The 16,819-nt window shown below is 45.0% G+C and overlaps 1 protein-coding gene across 1 annotated transcript in view; it reads left to right on the forward strand.

Moving 5' to 3' along the window:
- Positions 1–269: 269 nt before the first annotated feature.
- FAM135B (family with sequence similarity 135 member B) overlaps positions 270–16,819 on the forward strand; it is a 131,133-nt gene continuing 114,583 nt past the window's right edge. Inside the window, exon 1 of the mRNA XM_081012485.1 lies at positions 270–312. The gene's annotated coding sequence lies outside the window, so the exon portion shown is untranslated. The remainder of the gene's footprint in view (positions 313–16,819) is intronic.

Here is a 16,819-nt window from a genome sequence, read left to right on the forward strand (position 1 = left end):
GTTCCATCGCCATAGCAACAGCATCAGTACCATCTGCGGCATCCTCCTCCCCCTCTCCACTCATACTCCTCCTCCTCCGTAACATCATCAGTACCAGGAACAGCAGCAGCAGCCTGGGCAGAAGCCAGTGCCTGGTAGCACACTGACTGCAATTTCAACCAGCTGGCTTGTGAGACCTGCTCAGGCACCAGGACCAGTGATGAGCTGCAGCAACCGCTACTCTGTCATTTTCTGGAAGATGGACAGATAGAAAAGAAGGGAGGGAAAGAGAGTTGAGGACAGTGCACTGCAGAGGAGCCGGAGAAGACCTAGGTAAGGGACATTTCCCCCCAACTCCCTGTTTCTGCCAACTCTCTGCCCTTGATTGTCTCAATTGCATTTCCACGTCTTTCTGATTTACTAACCATTTTGAACGTATCCAAATTATCCCTTTCCCCACCCCCCACAAACCAATGCCTGCTTTAAAAAAGAGATTCCCCTCCTCCTCTTCTTACCGTCATCACTTTAATCTTAAAAACAACAAATATATTCAAAGGGGGGGAGGGGGAGGGGGAGAGAAAGACTGGATTTGATTGTTGTTGATGGGGGAACATAATTAAGAGACGCAATGTGTTGGATCCAAAGGGGGAAAAAGGTTCTTGCTGAGTGCTTCAGAATAAAAAGTGGACAGCAGCTTGGAGAAGGGGCTGGCATAGCAATCATTCATTCTTTTTCAGAAAAAAAGAAAGAAAACCCATACAGGTCTGTGTCCAATCTGTTTATTAAATTGCTCTAAAAAATATTCTGCTGAGATTTTTTAAGACAGCGAGGTGTGTGTGTGTGATTAGTAAAGTCTTTCTCAAAAGCTTGAATTATATAGTGGAAAAAGTAATGTGTGTGTGTGTGAGAGAGAGAGAGAGAGAGAGAGAGAGTAATTAGGGATGATGAGTTCATAAGCTCCCTGTTATTTACAGCTTGGGTTTGTACTGTTTGATATGAAACACATTCTGTACACTGGGTCGGAATATTGGATACTCTTGGCACAACAGGCAGATTAAGAGCATTTTCCCAGTATCTGATGTCAAGGTATTTTCCAGCCTTCCTACCTGGGGTTTTTTGACAAGAGATAACAAGGACCGAACTTGTGATGTTCTGCATGCAAAGCATGCACTCTGCCACTGAGCACTGGGCACACCGAGTCTGATGTGATGGGCGGAGAGTCCTGCACGGAGCAATGTTTTTGGCTAAGGCACTGAGTCTTCTTCTTAGATACTTCTTAGGGACCTTTTGACTCCTTCTTTGAACCCTATAATTATAAGGTTGTAGTCCTGTACGCATTGACCTGGAAGTGAGTCCCACTCAACACTGTGGGACTTATTTCTGAGTAGACGAGCATAGGATCGTGTTCCAGATATACCGTGTCTTGCTATGTGATGTTGTTATCCGGTGCAAATGGCAGTAACTCCCCTGTAAGCAAACGTTAGATTGTCTCAATGTTGTGAATGTCCTTAAGCCATCCATATGAGATTGTGTCATATCAATAAATTTACTGTGTGCATCTTTTCCCACCTTGAAACTGTTTAGTGCCTCTGTTGCTATGACTCACCAACCAGTTGAGCTACAGTTCCTGTGTTTCCTTTGATTTGCTTCCTGGGTTGAATTCAGTTTCGTTGCATGACTGAGAATGTTATTCAGTTAGAGCAATCATTCCAACAGCAGTTTTCATTCGACAGTGTGCTTGATCATTTGTGTTTCGCCTGTCTTGAACAAACCTCTGAGTTAAGTCACCATGAATCCTCATTTGCACATGGGGAAGCAAGGCTAAGTAACTGTGATTTACTCAAGGCCATTGAAGAAATTTGGATTGGATTCCTATATCCAGAGACGCGTACTAAAGACCACAATGGAGATTTTTTGATTTGATTTGATTGCCCCTTCAACTCGCCATCAGTTGCTTTTAACAGTTGTTGTTAATTTCACTGGTAATTCTATTGCTTTATTCATTTTGTAAACTGCTTGAAGGTTGTTGCAGTGCTTTTTATAACCAAGCAATATATACAGTAATCTGTATGAAATAAAATCAATAATAATATTTAACCAAAATCAAGTTCTGAGGCAAAATTGATAGAGCAAACCATCACTCAGCATCTGAAGGCAAAATGAATTCTAGCAAGATTAAGAAAAAGGAAAACACTCAAACAATGAAGTTTTGTACATTTCTTGATTCCTTCCTCTCCTCTCCAGAAACCTGAATTTGAAGTAAATTCTAATGGGTCTGCTCAGGCCTAATAACTATTGGAATCTGGAGAAGAGCTAGAGAACAGAGAGATGTGTGTATTTTTGAGCAAAACACTGCAATGTTCTACGGAGCGTCCCAGGTGAAAGATGGGGTTGCCTGGTTGTTATACCTTAGCACTGGTGGACATATTTAGTGTAGGTTTTGCAATGGATGCGGGTGACGCTGTGCTCTAAACCACTGAGCCTCTTGGGCTTGCTGATCAGAAGGTCGGGGGTTCGAATCCGCACAACGGGGTGAGCTCCTGTTGCTCTGTCCCAGCTCCTGCCTACGTAGCAGTTCGAAAGCACACCAGTGCAAGTAGATAAATAGGTACCGCTGTGGCAGGAAGGTAAAGGAAGGTGTTTCCATGCGCTCTGGTTTCCTTTGTGGTGTTCTGTTGTGCCAGAAGCGGTTTAGTCCTGCTGGCCACATGATCCAGAAAGCTGTCTGTGGACAAACGGCAGCTCCCTTGACCTGAAAGTGAGATGAGTGCCGCAACCTCATAGTCACCTTTGACTGGACTTAACTGTCCAGGGGGAGTCCTTTACCGTTTTTTTCCTTGAGTGCACTGAAAATGTGAACATGGCATCTGTTTCTCTTATGTTAGAAATGAATGCACCTGCATTTTCTGCTCCCTTGTTGCAGGGAGATATAGGAGCACAGGAAGCTGTCTTGCACTGAGTGAGACTATTGGTCCATCTACCCCAGTATTGTCTACACTGACTGGCATGAGCTTTCAAGGATTTCAGACAAGGATCTATCCCAGTCTTACCTAGAGATGCTGGGATTGAACCTGGGACCTTCTGCATGCAAAGCAAATGCTCCAGCACTGAGCTATGCCTCTTCTCCAATGCTTTGAGAGGTAGCATGACCAGAGATACCTGCTGAAATTCCCTCTTTACAATTATTAGAGGTGCAGAGGTGCAATCCCCTTTTTTCAATCCTCACTTACATCTGGCCATTGTAGATTGTCTTTGAATTTATTTTAAAATTTATTGTTAAAAAACCCCCTCAAATCGCTTTAAATAGTAACATTTCGAATGATATATTTTCTGCTGCTGTTGCTGCTGTCTTAGTAATTTGACTTAATTTGTGAAAGGTTCATTAACTAAATGTAGATATTTTTGTGTAAGTGGTCATTTATGCAAGGAATGCTTTTCATACATTATAATATTGCAATGTCTGTTAGCATGCTAATACCTGATAACCGCTATATCGTGTGTTCAGTAAATTTCAGATAACTGCTATATCGTGTGTTCAGTAAATTTAGGATTGTTTCTGGTGTACGTATATATTTATGATTTGTTTACTGTTCTTGTGAGCTGCTTTAACTATGATTTGGGGAAGTAATGTATTTGTTTTCTCTGGCTTATAGAAACAACAAGTGCAATACCTGAGTTACTACTGCAGTCTTTATCTTTTTTACTTTGGGATTTTCCAATATTTTGGCATGTTGGCCCTTTATATACTGTACATAGTTGCGTATGTGCCCAAAGTCCCACAGCAAGAGCACAATTCAAAGTTTTGAGTATTTCTCATTAAAAGCAATGAAGTGGGACTCACGAGACAACCTGAATTTGTTGGACTTATTTATTTGGAAATTGCCCCTCAGGGGCAGAGTTGTGGCTTAGTGGTTAGAGCACACACTTTTTTTGTAAAAGCTCCCAGGTTTGATCCCATGTGTCTCTGGGGAAGGCCAGGAGAGCCTGAAATCTTGGAGATCCACTGGCTGACAATATTGACAGTATTGAGGACCAATGGTTTGACTTGGTAACAAGGCAGCTTATTATGTTCCTATAAATATGTTTTCTTGCACATGGCCTGCTAGAATGAAATGAAGGAATGACATATGTACAAGACTGCAACAGTGCCCATGTTCAAGTCACCGTTCATTATAACTGGGGTTGTTCAGGAGAACAGCAGATTGTGAACAGTCACAGCAGACGGTGTCCTTTAAGAATAACTTTAAAGTTTCACATGTAAATGTTAAGCTTCCCGCTTAATCTTCATTTTAACGTTATTGATACTCCTGAATGTCAGTTGTCGAGCAGCAGAGATACTCATGAACTCCTTCTGGGCCAGGCATGGATATGAACTTAGAGGGTTTATAAAAGCCAGGCCTCCCAGAGGAGAAGCAAGCTTCTCAAAGTCCCCTCCAAATTCTCTGTCTCAGAGGAATATCTAAGCTGGAGAAGAATTCATGGCTTCTGCCTGCCTGCCCTTCTCTCTCTCTCTCTCTCTCTCTCTCTCTCTCTCTCTCTCTCTGTGTGTGTGTGTTTGTGATGAAACATCAGTGCAAATTTAATCAAGACTTACAGTGGGTGATAGAGTTAATTACCAGTATTTGGCTTTTTAATTTAATTTAATTATTTTATTACTATCATATCTTCTTCTGGATGTTGAAGCTTTTAAACTGTCTTCTGGCTACTTGCTGAGTTAGATGTATCTTGTTCCAGTCTAGCAAAATGGTTGTATGTTCATATTTGTCCATCAAGGCTGTCTTCACTATGACACATTACATATTACATTACAATGAACTTAAGAAAATCCCTGCTTCATCTATTTCACCAACCAGATGCTTATGAGAAACCCACAAGCAGGGCATTAAGGAGATAAGGTTCCAGACAGCCTGTTTGTTGGAAGAAAGCATTTAGAGAGGGCCCTGGGAAGCTTTCAAGCAGGTCTGAAGGTCCTCACCCCTGTGTTTCATGGCCAGCGGTTTGAATCCCCGTGATGGGGTGAGTTCCCGTTGCTCAGTCCCTGATCCTGCCAACCTAGCAGTACGAAAGCACGTCAAAGTGCAAGTAGATAAATAGGTACTGCTCTGGCGGGAAGGTAAACGGCATTTCTGTGCACTGCTCTGGTTCGCCAGAAGCGGCTTAGTCATGCTGGCCACATGACCCGGAAGCTGTACGCCGGCTCTCTCGGCCATCAAAGCGAGATGAGCGCTGCAACCCCAGAGTCGGTCACGACTGGACCTAATGGTCAGCGGTCCCTTTACCTTTCCCTTAACCCGCCCAGGGACCTTGGGGTAAAGTAGGGTAATCAACAACAACAACAACAATGGAACAGCAGAATGGCTATCCTATCTCCCAAAACTTTGAGGCAGTTTTCCCCATTCCCTCCTGTATTAGGGTCATAGGAGATACTGCATTATTGCCCCTTTGGAAACATCTTGCAGTGGCTGTAATGAGCTTGTGCAATCCACTTTCAGCCTGTGGTGGGTTACTTCCCCCCCCCCCCAGCTTGAAGACTGAAAGACATTTATTTTTATTATTGTTTTGGTAAGCCTCCCTCCTCTTTCCCCAATGAAATATATCCAAAGCAATGGAGAAATGCCACAAGAACGGCTCATTCCTGACCACCATAAATCAAAGGCAGTATTTTTTTTAATCCACTTTCTTTCTGCACATTGCCAAGAGAGCCATACCACATAATAAAGAGGGTGCACGTGGCTGTGCGATGATGGATGGAGGCCTGCGAGCATTTCATCAGCCTAAACTAACAATGAAAGGCCACCAGCGGCCTACAGATTACTTTGGGCTCCCTAAATATTATTCCAAATCATCACTTTGCTGTTGACTAAAAGCATGCAGCAGCACCGCGGAGATAGAGTCTCTTGATTACGATGGGGCTGCGAAAACCCCCTTTAAAATGATGTCAAAACCCCAGGGATAGATAAATCTTTATGTCTAGAATGTTTGTGTGCTTATATATTTATAGCCAGACCAGGTTCATGCCATCAGTGAAATATGCCATTTTAAAGCAGGTTGTTGATGTTGTGCTTTTGCATCTCTATATAAATAGAACTGGCAAGGCTATGCTTCACTCAAGGAATAAAACCAGCTAGCTGGGGTTCTTCATTATTAGGCTACGGCTGATTCCTCCGTTAGTTTTACCACCTTTTCTCCATCTGCCACTTATCAGACAGCTTGTTGTCTGAGCAAATATTGTAATTTTATGTATTTAATGTATTAGTCTCATTTCATGCTTGACAGTCGCTACTATAGCTGTGTTTCTGATGTCACTGAAGTTGCCCTCCTATGCCACTATAAGGGAACAAAGTAATTTTAAACTTGGAGTCTCCATTTAATTAGCAGCTTTTTTGAGGAGCTGATGCCACAGTCCTATTTATGCTGTGTTGGCAAACAGCAGAAATGAGCAATCCTTAGCCCCAAATGATTGGGTTGTGCCGTTTTCTGACCATATAGACAGGGAGACATAATCGAAAGCTCTCCATTCACGGACAAAAGTAGGAAGTGAAGGAGAAAGTGAGGAGAAAGATGCTCCTGCCATGCTTATGTTATATGAGCATTATGTATCTCCTTTTAAAAAAAAAAGTGTGGTGGAGACACAGACCTTCGAACCCATAATTCTCAGCCCCCTACAAACTTTCAAGTGTTGCATAGTCCTGCATGTGACCCTGTTGATCAAGCAGTATGGCTCTAAATGTGTAGGATTAGACCAGGGGTCAGCAAACATTTTCAGCAGGGAACTGGTCCACTGCCCCTCAAACCTTGTGGGGGGCTGGACTATTTTTTTTTTGGGGGGGGGGATGAATTCCTATGCCCCACAAATAACCCAGAGATGCATTTTAAATAACAGGACACATTCTACTCATGTAAAAACATGCTGATTCCTGGACCGCCTGCGGGCCAGATTGAGAAGGCAATTGGGCTGGATCCGGCCCCCGGGCCTTAGTTTGCCTACCCATGGATTAAACCATGTGCCAATTGCATCACTGGAGACATAATGATGAGCCATGTTGTTCCACAGAACATAATAAGTGTTTTGCAGCTGGATCTGGTCAAATGCCCATCTTGTCCAACATCCTGATCTCACAATGGCCAGCCAGATACCTTTATCTACAAGCAGGACCTGAGCAGAACATCAATCTCCTCACTTGCAATTCTCAGCAGCTCATATGCAGAGGAAACACCGTTGATGGAATCTTTTGAGGAGTTGGAGATGTGGAAGGACGTGTGGATCCAGAATTGGCCTCCACAGTCACTTACAGGCTCATTGTTAAAACTGTGTTTATGGAAGACAATCTTACTTGGCTACGAGTTATCGCCAAAGAAGAAGATTCAGAGGTTCAGTGCCTCCAGCACTTGAGGTTGAGCATAGGCATCATGGCAAGTAGCCATTGATTTTGTCTATTCTTCTTTTAAAGCCACCCAATTCAGTGACCATCACTAGAGAAATCCATAGTTTAACAATGTGTTGAGTGAAGAAGCATGTCCTTTTATCTCTCCTGAATTTCCCACTATTAAGCTTAACTGGATGACCCTTAAGCTCTAGGATAATGAGAGAGGGATGAAAGCTCCCTCTTCACTTCTCCACACCATGGATGAAGCAGAGGACAAGAGGATGCTTTCCGCAGGTCATACATAGAAGTGGATCAGGCATTCAGCCGAATCTCACTTCAGCCTGGGAGCTTTTGTTTGAGCTGCTTAGCCAAGACTCATTGTCTTTGCCCTGTGTGGCTTGGTTTATAAGGGCAGGGTGGCGCTGTGGGTTAAACCACAGAGCCGAGGACTTGCTGATCAGAAGGTTGGCGGTTCAAATCCCCGCAACAGGGTGACCTCCCGTTGTTTGGTCCCTGCTCCTGCCAACCTAGCAGTTTGAAAGCACGTCAAAGTGCAAGTAGATAAATAGGTACCGCTCCGGCGGGAAGGTAAACGGCGTTTCCGTGTGCTGCTCTGGTTCGCCAGAAGCAGCTTAGTCATGTTGGCCACATGACCCGGAAGCTGTCTGCGGACAAACGCCGGCTCCCTCGGCCCATAGAGAGAGATGAGCGCACAACCCCAGAGTCGGTCACGACTGGACCTAATGGTCAGGGGTCCCTTTACCTTTACCTTTTAGCCACTGTGGTTCCTTCCAGATGTTATGGCCTACAACCCCCATCATCACAGACAATAGGCCATGCTGGCTGGGGCTGATGGGAACTGGGGTATGGGATGAGGGAGAAATTTGTTTGCCTCCATCACTTGTGCTTCCTGAAACAATGCACAGCTAGCCTTCCAAATCCATACTTCTCTGAATTTTGCAATGCAGTTCTCCAAGCTGCCCCCAACCCCTGTGCATAAAAATGCATTTATTAGAGGGAAAGTAAATTAGAATTGCACATTTTGTGAGAATAAAATGCATGATAAAATGCTTGCAGAAATGTTTGCGTGATAATAAATACACACTAAAATGGCAAATTTCCGTGAGGATTTTCAAAGTAATGCAGAAATGTAGCAGACTGACCTTAAGACTTATGAAACTGAGAGAAACCAAAATAGACAGATTTGCCCATTCTTAATTTGAGACTGCAATAATTGGAGGGAGCCATTATGGCTACCACGGTTGAAATTTATGGTGCATCATACTGAAGCTCATTTAGCCACCACTGAACCTCATGCTTTATCATTGCAACACACATTGCTTGCATGAACCAGTAGTTCAGTTCAGTTTCAAGACAGTGGCAGTTATTTCTAGGTAAGTAGTATTGGTTTACCCCCTAAAAAAAATAATCTGATCCAGGTTTATAAAATTATTTATTTGTTTCATTTGTTTAATGTGGGGAAAGTGCAGTGAAAGAGTAGCACTAGAAATTTGACTCGTCCAATGAATTTGAATGGAAGTGAATTTAGGATAGAGGAAATAAAATCTCCCCCCCCCCCGCAAAATTTGTGGAATTTGTTGTCACCGTATGGACTCTAAAGAGGGATTGTGTACAGTCATGGTGGGTAAAGCCAAGGTCCAAGCCATTTCTGGCATATTCAGAGGGCCTTGAATGAGTTGGGAACACGCAGCCATGGATCACTGCGAGTTGGGTTGGGTTGGCCCAGAGTGGTCAGCAGCTGTCAGGAGGCAGGACATCATGTTGGAAGGAGAGGCAGGCAGGATGCAAAGAAGGCCAAAATCTACCTGACTGGTGACTCCGTCTACCTGGAACCAGGTAGGCCCAGTGCCTTCTTCCTGCCTGATGTCTATAGGACCAACAACTGTTGAGTGGAAGCATCAGTCCTGTGGGTTGCAGGTGCTACTTCTCAAGCAGCTTTCCTGCTTCTGAAGCAACAATACACAGGATTGAATCCTCCTACTAAAACAGCTGTCTGATCCTGTGTGGGGCTGGCCACTACTTATCTTACCCTGCATGGTGCTAGCGGCTAATCCCTGCATACAAAGTAAGTTGCTGGGAAGGACTAGCAGTGGCAGTGCAAAGCAGGAGAATGTGATACTGCGGGGTGCCATTTACCGCCTGATCTTCTCAACAGTTTTTTAAAAGGGTTTTGTTGTTGCTTAGTCATTTAGTCGTGTCCGATTCTTCGTGACTCCATGGACCAGAGCATGCCAGGCACTCCTGTCTTCCACTGCCTCCCGCAGTTTGGTCAAACTCATGCTGGTAGCTTCGAGAACACTGTCCAAACATCTTGTCCTCTGTCGTCCCCTTCTCCTTGTGCCCTCCATCTTTCCCAACATCAGGGTCTTTTCCAGGGAGTCTTCTCTTCTCATGAGATGGCCAAAGTATTAGAACCTCAGCTTCAGGATCTGTCCTACCAGTGAGCACTCAGGGTTGATTTCCTTAAGAATGGATCAGTTTGATCTTCTTGCAGTCCATGGGACTCTCAACCCTTAGTAATAATAAAAAGGCCCTCCCTCTGAATTGTTTCAGAGACACATCCAGAACGAGGTGGTTGTGTTCCTTCCACCCAGGGTGGCATAGGGTAAATTGCCCTGCACAGCCCTAAAATATGCTACTTCCAGGATCAGAGGTACAATATCACATAGTATCATTATGTGGGTGGACCAGGAGGGACAGAGCTATTGCTTATGGGTTTCTGGGGAGGCATAAGTTTCTTCACTGCACTAGGCAAGCTGCCTGGCTGGGTGGGCTGTTTAGTTTGACTCAGCAGAGCTTCTCTTGCATTCTTATGAACCAATTACTACATGATTAGCCACTTGGTAGTTACTTTGCCCTGGGCACCTATCCCATCTTATTTCATCCACGGCTGATCAAAAGGCGATGGCTTTTCTGATGGGCACAGGCTGTGCGTTGTTTATTTTTTTATTACCGTCTGCAATGCTCAAGAGCAAACAATTGGCAATAAGTTACCAGGGAGGACCCATCTGAAACGCTGGGCTGTCTCCCGATCCAAGCAGCAGAAAAGCAGGCAGAGCTTGAACAGTGTGTAGCATAACTATTAAACAGCAGTCATCCATTGGTATGTAAATAAGGACTACCTGCAATTACATTAAAGGCCTGAATGGAGATGGTTGGGGTTTTTTAGGTGCAGATGATTACACACACACACACACACAGAGAGAGAGAGAGAGAGAGAGAGAGAGAGAGAGAGAGGAAGCTGCCTTATATAAGTCAGACTATTTGCCCATCCAGTTCAGTATTATTTGCACTCAGAGGGAGTCACTCTCCAGAATTTCAGACTGGGGTCTCTTCCTGCTCTACCTAAGATGCTGGTGATTGAAGCTGGAACCTGGAATGTCTCCACCCCCATTGTTCAGCCCAGACACTGAAGTCAAGCTCCAAGGACCTTCTGGCAGTTCCCTCCCTGTGACCACTGAGCTATGACCCTTCCCAAGTGGATTTTAGGCCATGGGTGGTGAGAAGAAATGTGTTTATCCATCCATCTCATTTTGTGTTGTTTTCAAAGCATTGACTTGTTTAGAATTCTCATCCATTACATCCTGGTGTCAATCCTTACGGCTCTATAGAAGTTTGCATGTTGTTGGTTTTTCCCCCTCTATAGTATATCGACAACAGAGTAGATCAACTTAACCTAAAGTGGAGTGTAATTGTGTTATGAGATGTGTGAGTCTTGCAACGTGGTGGCAATTCTGGTGATAATTGCACTTTTAAAGAGTGTTACATTGGTGAGCTCTCTATTGATTTTTGACTTAGGGAGGGTTGGAATACTTTACTCTTCGTAAAGCAGGCCAATATTGTGAGATTTAGGAAAGGGGGGAAGATCTGCTCCAAGGAATGTTTGTGTTTTTGTTTTCATGTGAAATGCAGACAAACTCGGGAGCCTTATTCCTCTGTTGATATGACTGATAAGTAAGAGGGCTCGGTTTTCTCTTAATGTCTTTATATCTCTATTACAATTCTCAAAACAAATCTAAAAATCATGGCGATAACATTTTTATTAATTAACAACATGTATAAGCAGGTATAACGCGGGTGGCGCTGTGGGTTAAACCACAGAACCTAGGGCTTGCCGATCAGAAGGTCGGCAGTTTGAATCCCCTAGACAGGGTGAGCTCCCGTTGCTCGGTCCCAGCTCCTGCCAACCTAGCAGTTCAAAAGCACGTCAAAGTTCAAGTAGATAAATAGGTACTGCTCCAGCAGCAAGGTAAACGGCGTTTCCGTGCACTGCTCTGGTTCGCCAGAAGTGGCTTAGTCATGCTGGCCACATGACCCGGAAGCTGTACGTCGGCTCCCTCGGCCAGTAAAGCGAGATGAGCGCCGCAACCCCAGAGTCGGTCATGACTGGACCTAATGGTCAGAGGTCACTTTACCTTTATCTATAAGCAGCTTAAATCAAACAGTATAAAATATTGAAATGCTGATAACATTAACAAACTTCTTTTAAAATGGTCAGTTCAATAAAATGGTCAAAATATAGTAAAATCAACAATGCAAAAATAAATATGCATAAGAAAATTACATGCCTGGGTTGGCTTACCTAAAACTAAAATGTTTTTTGCAGGGACAGTGCAGTGAAGGGGACTGTCCAGTATTAATACCATGGTGCTTCAGAGCGTGGGTGCTGCCATCAGCTCTTCATATGCAGTGGTGTAGCATGGAGGGGCATAGGGGTGGTTGCCCTGAGTGCAAAATTGTTAGGGATGCAAAATTTCAACACCTGGTGCTACCTCAATACAGCTGTGTGCTTCTGTCGCTGGGCTCTGTTGAAAACGGCTTCTCCATGTGAACCAGGAAGTGACCTCTACTCAAAGTAGAACGTATCTTCTTTTCTTATCTCTGCGGCTGCAATCTGCTGGGTGACGTGGATGCCATTAGGCAGTTGAATGTGCATGTGTGCTCCATTTGTTTCCCTTGCCATGGCTCCAGGCACTGGTAACCCCTGCTACACTACTGCTCCTATGTAATATATTCAGTAGTAATGGCCACAGTGTATAAAGTAAAATGCAGTTTGCCATAATGATGGGAATGTAAAAGGCCTTGGGGCCCTTTCAGAAGTTTGGGCAGCTGGGGAGGCTGAAGAATGCTGGGGGAGATGGGGAGAGGTACAGATGCTATCCTGGGCTGCCTCATAACCAAAAGGTATTCTCAAATCCTTGAGACTGAGGCCGATGAATGGAAGCCTCTTTTATTTATTTATCATTTCTATTTGAACATTTACAATCCGCTCTTTCATAAAATATAACACATAGGCTTTCCACAAATGAAATGCAATATCATCAATCTATGAAAACCTAGAAAACTTAAGTAAAAACATCCTGGAGCCAGCTTTGCTTCTGGAAATTTAACAGCGTAGATTGAGAGAGAAGGAAAAGCAGGTAAGAAACACTGCAAGAAACACCAGCTGGGCCGAGTCAGGGGCCTGAGCCTACCCTGGCTCCAGATGCGGGGATTACCTTGTTGCCTTCAGCTGGGCCATTGCTTACAGCTGCTCCACTACCAGCTTGGTCAGGGGAGGCTGAGGCGGCCTCTGGGTCTAGTAACCCACCAACGTCTCCCGAGCTTCAGAGACTAAGGTCTGAGAGAAGAAGAGACCTGAGTACTCGCAGGAGGAGTGCTCGCCTGTAATATCAGCTTAAATAAATTTCAGTGTTCAATTTGGTAGCTATGTTATTAATGTGAGCAACCAACAGCACTCCATTTTCCCTTAAACTAGGAGCTGAATTATTTAGCACTTGCTACGACAAATAATGTGCAAGACAGGAAAGGGTTGGCATTTATAGCAATGGGTATACAAGTGGGATGTCTTGTAGGTTATGTAGCACAATTTAGTCAAATAAGCTAAACAATTTAAGGTGTGAGTCATGACCTTTAAAGCCATTAAAGGCTTGGAAATAGGTTTCGTGAAGCACGGAATAAATCTGCGCCCATGCAAACCTCCCATAGATTTGAAATCAGTGACAGAGGCTGCACTCCAGGGAGAGACAGCATGGCAGTTTCCAGGCACAGTTGAACACCAACTCCCATCAGCCCAAAGGAGCATGGCCAATGGTTTGGGAATATGGGAATTGTAGTCTCAACAGTATCTGAACAGCTCCACATTAGCAGCTCCTGCTGCCTTCATATGCCTTCTAAGGAGAAAGGTTAGTCTGGTGGGTGTGAACAGGGTCTTTTGGGTAGAGGTCCCATGGTGTGGAGATATGAGCAGCTTCCTCCTTGCTATCATTTAGGTGGGCTCCAAAATTGTTTCAGCAAAGTGCAGAGGTAGCACATCTGTTTCACATGCAGATGTTTCCTGAACATCTAAGACCTTTTCGCAATGGTGTTGCACCAGAGAGAAAAGAGCCACTTTTCCAAGGTAAGAACAGATGCCTGACTTTGGCAGGCTGCTAGAAGTGAATTCATGGGCCAAATCACATGGCTTCATGGGCCATGGGCTCACCACCTTTCATCTAACTCTTCCACCAGCTTTTGCCTCTCCGCATCAGACCTGTATGCAATTTCAATCTGTTTGTGGAGTGGAGGACTCCTGATTTTATGGGTGAACTTATTGGCGCCAACCAAGCCTATGAGGGCATGATTTTCAAAACCCGGTAACCACTAGAGAGAATTTAGAAAGAAATTGGTTAAATGAGCCTACTAGGTTCCTTTTGAAGTGATTAAGGACTGGCTGCTTCATATGTAAACCATTTGGAGATACGGAGGGAGAGAGGATTTTTCAAAAATACAACATTGCCATTTAATAATTAATTATTAGCTTTGTAAGCTTTACAGAAAATCTAGAGGAACCATCTTCTTCAATTTTCCAAGTGGTATTTCCAAGGGAGTAATTAAATGTTGCATTCATTTATGTAGCTGCTGAGAAAAAACAATGTTTGCTCAAGGAACAGCTATGCCAAATGCAGCATATTTGTGGTGGCCTGGGACTCGGGCTCCGACTCGGAACCAGAGGAGTCTCAATCTGCACTGGATCCTTTGCCTCAGGCATCTTCTGAACCAAGTCTGGGGCCTGATCCTAAAGAGTCCCAGTCTGCACAGGTTCTCCTGCAAGAAACACCAGCTGGGCCGAGTCAGGGGCCTGAGCCTACCCTGGCTCCAGATGCGGGGATTACCTTGTTGCCTTCAGCTGGGCCATTGCTTACAGCTGCTCCACTACCAGCTTGGTCAGGGGAGGCTGAGGCGGCCTCTGGGTCTAGTAACCCAGAGTCTCCCGAGCTTCAGAGACTAAGGTCTGAGAGAAGAAGAGACCTGAGTACTCTCAGGAGGAGTGCTTGCCTTCAGGCAAAACAGGGAGGTGAGTCGCTGGGCGATCAGGACCGGCTGCTACCCTGACAAAGATAAAAGGCTGTCAGACCCCACCCCAGGTTGCGGGAGCAACATTGCTGTATGCTAGATCCTGCCTGAGATCCTGTACCTGTCCTTGCCTGGTATCCTACCTTGGCCCTGTTGGACTGACTCCTAGCAGAACCTTTGGATTCTGGACCGGTCCTGGACCACGTATCACGGGTTACCCCCGGGCCCAGCACAATATTTCAGGGTCATTTCTTCATGTGTAATACGGCATTTGAGATGAATGAAGCTAAGCTCACTAGACATGATGAACTAAGTCAGGTGTCAGGGACTGTCAGGGTCTGAAAGGTCACTGATGAGTGAGTGTGCGCTTGGGGAAGGGGGGCTGAAGTCTGGCTCAGGACTGGTGGGCAGTGATTTGTGGGGAGCGGCATCAGTCAGGAGGCAAGAGTCACAGGCAGGAGAAGCTTCAGAGCTGGAGGGTGGAGTGCAGGATGGGTCAGAAAGAGAGGGGGGAGGTAGGTCAGGCAACTGAATGGCCAAGTACTTCGCTGTCCTCTCCTGCACCACTTTCTCCCAGTACCAGGAGGGGACTGAAGAGGAATGAGCAGGGGAGGTTTCCATGCAGGTGCAGTCTCTGTCTGCATGCATGCAGCCCATCGGGGAAGGTACATAATATGGTGGAGGGGGAGTGGCCCCCATTTCCAGCAACTGCTGCATAGAGCCCAGATTCTGGGACTAGCTGCCTAGATGCTAGACTGGTGTGTGTGGTTATTTGGAGCTGTAGAATAACTGTGTTAGCTTTGCCAATAAAGAGTTAACTATCTGCTGTGCGCCTTCCTTGGTGGAGACTGCCCTTGACAGCAGGGATGGGTGACCTCAGGGCCAAGGACCTCTCTGTCTCACAACTCTCCTCAAGGCGTTTCTCCTCCCTAGACATACCATTTCTCCCCAGATCACACACCCATTGGTCTTGTTTTGCATCTTCCTTGAGGGTTCTTGCATGGCTGGAATGTGTCTTTCAACTCTGATACAGTGGTACCTCAGGTTAAGAACTTAATTCATTCTGGAGGTCCATTCTTAACCTGAAACTGTTCTTAATCTGAGGTACCACTTTAGCTAATGGGGGCCTTCCGCTGCCACCATGCCACTGCCGTGCAATTTCTGTTCTCATCCTGAGATAAAGTTCTTAACCCGAGGTACTATTTCTGGGTTAGAGGAGGCTGTAACCTGAAGTATCTGTAACCTGAAGCGTCTGTAACCCAAGGTACCACTGTAATGACCTTTGCTTCCCATACACGGTGCTATGTGTCTGTGTATGTGAACCGGTTTATTGTACAAAGGTAAATTTTACATTCCTTGTGCTGCCCATTTTTGTCTTGGACTTGGCCCACCATTGCCATGTGGCCTACCGAAGTTTGCATAGAAAGGAATGTGTTGCTCGGGCTCGGGGGGGGGGAGTTTCTCACTGTCTGAACCAGAGAATTAGAAAGCTTCTTCAATGGAAATTGGAGGTGATCATTTGCAGCACCATGGACCTCAACCAATGCACCAACCATATCTGATTGAGGCTGTAGCAGTGGAAGAGTTTAGCGTTCCTCCTTGGAATGTTTCCAGAATTAAAATCCTTCATCCCCATCAGCTATTTGTGCTGTATGTAGTTGGTTTTTTATGTGTGTGCCGGGTGGTGTTGGTATATAAATTAAAGTTTAATCTGGAGAAAGTGGTACAGGGGGAAAGGGTAAAAAACCTCCTCCTCTGGTGGCACAAAGCCTCACTCCAAATGGGCCTTCCCTGTGACTGCTGGTAGCTTCTAAAAATCTCAGCATTCCTGTGTTGAGTCTGATTTGGCCCCACAAGTCTCTTTAAGTGAGGGGCAAGCTGTTTGAAAGCTCCCTCCAAGTGCAGCTGTGAAAGTAAAAACTGTAGAACAGATTTCAAAGCACTTCTTTTAGGCATAATTTTCAGAATAATCACCAGTAGTGCTAGCAGGAACGATGTACGTCCCTTAAGAGGGAGAGATCTTCCGCTGATTAACTCCGGCCATTCCCAGCAGGTGTTCTCTGCATAGAAAGTAGCAGAGCTGAAAAGTACTTTGTTTTCTGAAATTTGCAAGCAGG

Source organism: Podarcis pityusensis (genome assembly GCF_964106645.2).
Source record: "Podarcis pityusensis genome assembly, chromosome: 7".
Lineage (NCBI taxonomy): Eukaryota > Metazoa > Chordata > Lepidosauria > Squamata > Lacertidae > Podarcis > Podarcis pityusensis.